This window comes from Sipha flava, unplaced genomic scaffold, assembly GCF_003268045.1.
Source record: "Sipha flava isolate LNK unplaced genomic scaffold, YSA_version1 227_pilon_pilon, whole genome shotgun sequence".
Classification (NCBI taxonomy): Eukaryota; Metazoa; Arthropoda; class Insecta; order Hemiptera; family Aphididae; genus Sipha; species Sipha flava.
This window is the reverse complement of record NW_020272863.1, coordinates 446,566-454,660: the sequence shown is the minus strand read 5'-3', so window position 1 is coordinate 454,660 and position 8,095 is coordinate 446,566.

Sequence of the window (8,095 nt, the reverse complement as noted above, 5' to 3'; positions counted from 1 at the left end):
ACTTATCTAAACTTTATCCAACCTTATCAGATAATATTGGTGCTTCGAGTATGATTTTAGAAAATAATTCATTACTATCAATATTATCGTCTGGTTATTTATTTACCGTAAAAAATTTTGAAATTATGTGTAATGCCTCAATTCATGGACTAAATTATAGATGTTGTATTCGATGGTTCAAAATGTTTTTAATTATAGGATCTAATGTAGATCTATATGCATTCAACCCATAGCTGGACTTCCATATTATTAAGTCGGTTTGAAAATAGATCTTCCTGTTTTCTTGTTGCGAATATACAGTTACAATCGCTGCACATGAATTGCGTCCCGAAATCCCTTTTTTGCATGAATTGCGTCCCAAAGATATTAAACGAGAACACGAATTGTGTCCCAATGTAAAAACATTAATTTCCTACCCATTTCATACAGACATAGGATTGTCGATAGCAAAATATGACTATCGGTAGGTTAAAAATATTGATTTTTATCGTTGTTATGCAATTATATATAAATAAAATGAAATGTGAAGGTTTAAATATAGGAATGTAATATAATAATTAAAATAAACAGTAGTAAAGAAAATTATAATTATAAAATTAAAAAATTAAAAAACTGATTTATAATCAGAAAATTGCTGTACTTTTTCATCTTCGGGTAAAATTGATACAATATCGTTCGTAAAACGATCCTCCACTTCATCTGATTTTAAAAATGGAAGACCAAAAAAATATTTTAAGAAAATACTGATATCTGAATTTGTTTCCGTATTTTTGATTTAAACCAACCGTTTGAATTTTCCTCCATCAACTTTGACCTAAATGAAACCTGCGTCCTTTCATTTGAATTAACGGCCAAACTTTTTTTCTTTTTTTTTGTATTTTTAAGCTAGAGAATTGTACAATCTGTAAAATTACGGTTTACAATAAGCATAAGTGATAAGGGAGTTAGTATAGAAAAGACAAATAGTGGGTAAATTAACAGACAAGTCGAATAATTACTACTATTTACATCAATTCAGACAGGGGGTTTGAGTGAAGAGACCATCCATTGATGGGACTTCATGACATGTTGTGGTGGGGGTTAGTCTAAAAATAGATCACGAAACAATGTTTGTTTTAGACGCCTTCTGGGGTCACCAGGAATAGTGGGAGAAGATAGTTTCGAAATCAAGAGGTTACGATGATTCTGTAGATTGGAGTGCATGCGTTTGTAAAAAGTTTTGGCAACGTTTTTTACTGTTTGGATGGATAGATCTTTATGGAGAGTATCATTAGAGACATAAAATGGAGTTTTAGTTATTTGTCGTAGGCATTTGGATTGGAAAGATTGAATTTTGGTAATATTGGAGGGTTTGGCGGCACCCCATAATTGGATGCCATATGTCCATATTGGTTTGAGGAGTAACTTGTATAATAGAAGTTTATTTTTAAGGTTAACATGTTTAGATGTTAAGAGAAAACGTAATTGTCGAGAACGATTGTTTAGAGCAAGCGGTTTGGTGTGGATAGTGTTGCCCAGGTTAGCCGACGGTCTAGGTGAATACGGCCAAACTAAAATTATAATATGCTTTAAAGCACGTTCATCGTACATATAATCGTTTAAACAAACCCGGACGCAATTCATGTGGTACATTAGATAAGGCCGGACGCAATTCGTGTACTCGCTTATCAATTTTTTTATTTTGGGACGCAATTCATGTATAGCCGTTACAATATCCAAATATCAATTTCACGTTCAAAGTATTTTCTCGTTGTGAGATAAAAATTATGTTTACGTTTCGTTTGAAAATTAATCGCTGATCCACAGACGTAAGTACCAAGTATCAGTCGTTGCGTTCTATCTTTGACCATCTTCATCCTGGAAAATGTGATTAAACTAATTGCAATTGCAATGCAGAAAACATTAATCTTCAGTTAATCTATTTGGTAAGGTTTCCGAGCAACGAAACTATCAATGATGAAATATCAATGAAGATATTGTTATTCTGCAATATAGACGTTGATCTATTTTCAACGAAAAATGTTCTTTGTGTGATCATATCTAATAAAATGAAAGAATAAAATATAAATACACATATTTTAATATTATTAAAAAAAAAAATAAAAAAATAAACACTTGTAATATTAAACAGCACTAAACGCGATAAATCATTTTTCACGAAAAAATGATCAAAGAGAACACTTTAAAGCATTTTTATGAAATACATCAATAAGGAAAATAAGTAAAGTACTAGGAATGTATTTTAGAAAGAAATATTCACTGCTTCTCAATTGAAAATATTTATTACATAGATTGGAATTTCAACACTTTCCAAATAAATACGATTAGTATTTATTATTTATTTTGATTTAATAATCATATTAATAATAAAATCTGGAATATTAGATTTTTTAAATAATTTGCTAAAAATTGTTCAGTGTTTAATAATAACTATCATATATGGTTTGCAGTATTATGCATTATCTAGATGATTTATCTATATAAAATCTTTTTATCTTATCTAGATAATAATAATTTTAAGTATCTTTTTATCTATATTTTTAAATAAAATGGCTGTTTACGATAAATTATCTAGATAATTTTGAAAAAGATAATTTTTTTTGTGGAAAGCGAAACGAGGAATAATGAACACATAGTATTACCGTATGTACATTTTAAATTTTAAATATACATATTCTATAAACGAAGTATTGTATAATTATTTACACAGAAAATAAAAATGAACGTATTTCAAATAATACCATTAAATTTAATAACGATTAACTTTTTTTTTCTATATAATCGATGACTGAGCGATACCCGTTGCCCAATGCTTACGCTCGGAATTTAATATACGTATACCTAATATTTAATATATACCTACTCATATAATAACAATATAGGCAATAATTATGTTAACACATGGACATAAAACGTCAATTTTTGGCTGGAACGTTCCATAAATAACAATGTATAAACTTAAATTAAAGTAATAAATAATAATAAAGCCAACTGGTAACCACTGAATAGTGGCCACGGCTATATAGTATTAGTGTATATAGATTAGTGCTCTGCACGGTCCGGTTTATATCAGTCTGGTCCGGTCTTTTCGTATAAAGATAGGTGAAGGATCGGTTCGGTCCGAATTAATATATTTTTGAATGATTTTGGTAAGGTCTTGGTTTAAACTATAATAATTTTGGTTCGGCCCGGTTTCTAAAATATAATCAGATCGGTCCGGTTAATTTTAAATGTACGGCTAATATTACGGATTGTTTCAAATCTAATATCTATTGAACAATGATTTAAAATTATAAAGACATTATTTATAGAATTAATAACACGAATATTATTATGGCCCATGAAAATCAATATTTTACCCTAGAACCGTTTTTTTTTATATAAATTGTATGTAACTATCATGTATATTATATATACAATCTCAAAACTGTTCATGGTACCTATTGACTATTAATAATTTATTATCAATCATATTTTCAAGAAAAATGATTATTATTCTCCTTATGGTGCGGGAACGTGGAATATTGTGGAAGTGCCACGCCGCGCCGCGCCGTTCAAATATATAAATGTATACAACTGTCAATAAAATACTCGCACATTATAATCTTGATTTACATTAATTATAGTTTATCTATACATTATTTTAGGGAAACGGAGATTGGAAATGAAATGCGCACTTCTAATTTCTACCATTCTTGTCGATGATGCCGGTAAGCGGTAATACTTGGAATATAGTCGATTAGCCAGGCCAGATAGCAAGTAGTTCGATATTTCCACGTAAAATTCTTTGTATAAATAATTAATACTTAATAATGAAATAAACATGAGTATAGTATAGTGTAGTATATTTATATACCTAATATACCTATACTAAAATATAAATTTACTATAGTCTATTTTCATGGTGCAATATTTTTTTAGTTTGAATCGTTTGTCCGCTCTATCATATTATGTTATACTTGTATCTTGTATGGTAGAAAAAAAAATAGGTCCGCGGTCCGGTTCAGTCCGGTCCATAAGCTTTTACAGTCCGAAATTCATTAGTTCGGACCGACGGTCGGGTCTGGGTCCACTCTAACAAATTACTTTAAATTTTCAGTCCGGTCCAGTCTAAAATTAAATGTAGCAATCGTTTTGGTCCTTTTTTAACATTTTCAGTCCGGTACGGTCCCTAAAATTACGAACCGTGCAGAGCACTAATATAGATCTTAAATCGTGTTAGTGAATACTGATAATAGCTACAAGGTAACAGTAATCACTTATTAGTTATTGATAAATACGTACGGTTAGCGATATAAGAACCCCTAGACGTCACAGTGCGGGTTTAAAATATGACGCTCTTATTGGTCGATTTCAAATTGCCGCGCTTTTATATATGAGTTATTATTATTATTATTATTATTAATATTATGCTGTCATCATAAATGAAATAAATAAGAAAAATTAAAGTAAATTAAATAATATTTGTACATCAAGTCATCAAATATGCATCTTAAAAGTATCATAGATGAAATAAATAAGAAAAATTGTCCATAATAATGCTAGAATATTGTATATTTCTCTTGTGGTTTACATATTATCAGCATTATTTTACATGACCTCTTAAATTATACCTACATTATCTTCAAGACTTACTTTGATTGGTAACATAATCATGACATCAAAACCAGTGGCAGTTACAATTTTTAGAATAAATCCAGTTTTCAGAAATATGTGTTGAAAATATGCAGTTTTATTATTATCTACCCATTAATTTATTTGCTCATTGATATAATTTAATTTTAAATCTTCAATAACTGAATAATTAATGTTTGTAACACTCTATGAGCGTAATGTGACCTTAGGGTTTTTAAAAAAATGTCCTAATTGTTTTGATTAATCTGTTGCAATATTGTTCATTTTTGCTAATAGTTAATAATACTTACTAGGTACAACTTACAATTTCAATATATAATAGTTAGAACTTGAATACAATTATTGTAAAATAATTTAAATACCTGTCCTATTTGTTTTTTATGTCATATAGATAATATTAAAATTACTATTACCAGTCCTATTTGGTATTAACATGAATATTATATTATTTATAACATTCAGTGATATTACTAACAAGTAATTATATTGTGGTAATTTCTATGTCTTAAAATTTGACATTCAAAATATCATAAAGAATGTCTAAATATTAAGAATGGTAATAATAAATATCAGTAGTAATAAATATACTTTTTATACACACCTAAATACATACATATTTTACACACCTCACTGGATTATTTAATTGTCCTTGAGCAATTCAATTAGTGGCAATTTTTTCTTCAAATAAAGCAAAAAATATGTTAACATCATCTTCAGTATTTAAATTACAACGTATCACTTCGGCATTATTCTTAATAATATCTACTAATTCGCAACGCAATTCGCTATTACTTACATTTATTTCATCTATGATATTTTTAAGATTCATATTGATGACTTGATGTACAAATATTATTTAAAAAAATAAAAAAGTAAGTGACATATTTTCTCGATATGATTATTAAATGATAATCAATAATAACAATGATAATAACATGATAATTAAGTGATAATTATCACATAATTAAACATAATAATAATGTAATTAAAATATAGATAATCAATAATAATTCATATATAAAAGTGTGGTGATTTAAAATCGACCAATAAGAGCGTCGTATTTTAAATTCGCACTGTGACGTCTATCGTTTCTTGTATCGCGTACGGTTTAATTAAAATAAATTGATTTATATGTAATACTTTTAAAATTTATTTAATCAAGCTTGAGTTTCATAAATATAACTTCCTTCATCTGCACCTGTCGAGCGCTTATTTAGCAGCGGAAGTCAAATATTAACACCAAATAGGAACCGTTTAGGTGATAAGACATTTGAAATGTTGTGTTTTGTCCAATAAAATTAATTTGTAAAATATTGTATAATTTATATATATTATATATTTTTTTGCATTTAACTGCGTGTAAATTGAAGAAAAAGTAATGAGTCATCACTGATGACCATTAAATTAAATTTAAATATTACAAGATAACAAAGTAGAGTTATATACATCTATAGAAAGTATTATGTAGATTTCTATCCCATAAATACCTAGGTATATGTTTAAATCATTACATTTTTAATTATACATTATTTAAATTATAATAAATTAATTTGATCTGTAAACTGATTAATAACATAAAATAAAAAGAAATACAAATAATTTATTTATAATATCTTAAAATATTTAGGTTTAAAAGATTTGGATAATGAAAAATAAAAATAGGTTTATGTACTGTTTTCTGTCTAAATTAGCAAAATTAATTAAGATTATGATAAACCAATTATATCATAATTAATAATTAATTTTTTTATTCATAGAAAAAACACCATTTTACAAATGTAAGTTCTGAATGCTGAAATTGTTTAAAATTATGTTTTTGTCTATTTTTATCTGTTTATTATCCAGATAAATTTTTAAATAGTTATCTATTATCTTATCTAGATGAAATTTTATGTATTATCCGTTATCTTATCTTGATAATATTTTGATTACCTACGTACAACACTGATGGTTTGTATGTATTATTAATATTTATTTTCCATTTTTATTGGAAAGTGGACATTTAAAGAAAAGGATTTTCATTATTCAAGTTCTGAACTTCGATCAAAAATCACTTAAAAGACTCTAGTATTTTATCATCTCCCTATGACCACTACACTAAAAATACTCAATATATACCCCGAGCAGAGTATAACTACGATATTCATATTATAATATAATAAGTACCTTCCACGTAAGTATCCTTCTTGGTAAAAGAAAAAGAAAAAATACACTCACGTACTTTAATATATTTTTTATAAGGAGAGTATTTCGTACGTCTAAATCTCCAATTTTTATTCCAAGACAGAAATATAGATTATGGAGCCCATTGAAGTGTCGAATACTGCAGGGTCACTGTTAAAATCTATAAATAATGCGTATTTCACCAACCAAAAACCGTATACAGGTCATAGTATTTTTTGGCAAATTCTTGGGATCGTAATATTCTGAAATTAGAATGAGCATTAAGTGACAGAAAAATAAATGGAATTATTATTGCTCATTAGAAATGAATAGTAAACAAAAAAATGTTTAAAAACTAGATCATTCGCTGCCTTGATTTATAGTAAAATTGATTTTTATAATTGCAAGGCGGGTTGTACGCATTCGGATTTTAAAAATGCTATATAACAATTATATAATATAAATATAGCAATGCAAGTGATGTTATGGACAAAGCTCATAAATTAATGACAAACATAAACAATTTTATAGTTTTTAAATAATACAAAAATTTAATATACTTTGAAAATTGTGTGTATACAAATAAATCTGAAACCAATCGTTAGATGAAGTGACTTCGGAGATTATTAACATACTTACATATTCAAGGAACCTTGTGCTATTAATGGAAAACTTTGTCGACACTTAGACTTTGTGTTCGGAACAAAAGAGCTTATAGTTTTCGTTTGTTTGTACTAATATTGTTTACATGTAGTATACAAACGAATTGAATTATACTCGTACTGGAGTTGGACAGAAAAGAAGCTAATAAGTTTCTACGGTCATTATACCCGGTAAATACATTATTGTAAAACGTGTAATCGGTAAACGTGATATTTTGTTGTACATACATAAACTTCGACAATCCGTTTTGCATTTGGAAAACGGCGACCCGAACTGTTTTAAGCCCACCGAACTCCGGCCACTTAAGTCGTAATTCGTCCCCCAGGGTTTTTTCACCCGACGTCGCTATCATCTTTTAAAAGTTTCTACGCACTTAATGAGCTTTTTATCCGGCCACCGTATTTTGAAGGTTTGCGACGACGATTGAACAAGTTTCTCCGGCTATATTATTATCACGGTCTCTCTCCAAGACGCCCCGTGTACGAGCGGTGGTGTGGCACTCGATTTTGTAATCGCGTATTCCGTTCAAACCATTACTGAGTTTTAACAAGGATATCATGTTTGATATGGTAATGCAAACGATAGCCGGAAGGCTCCATGGACAGAGGTTACGCACACCGGAGCGCTCGAGAGG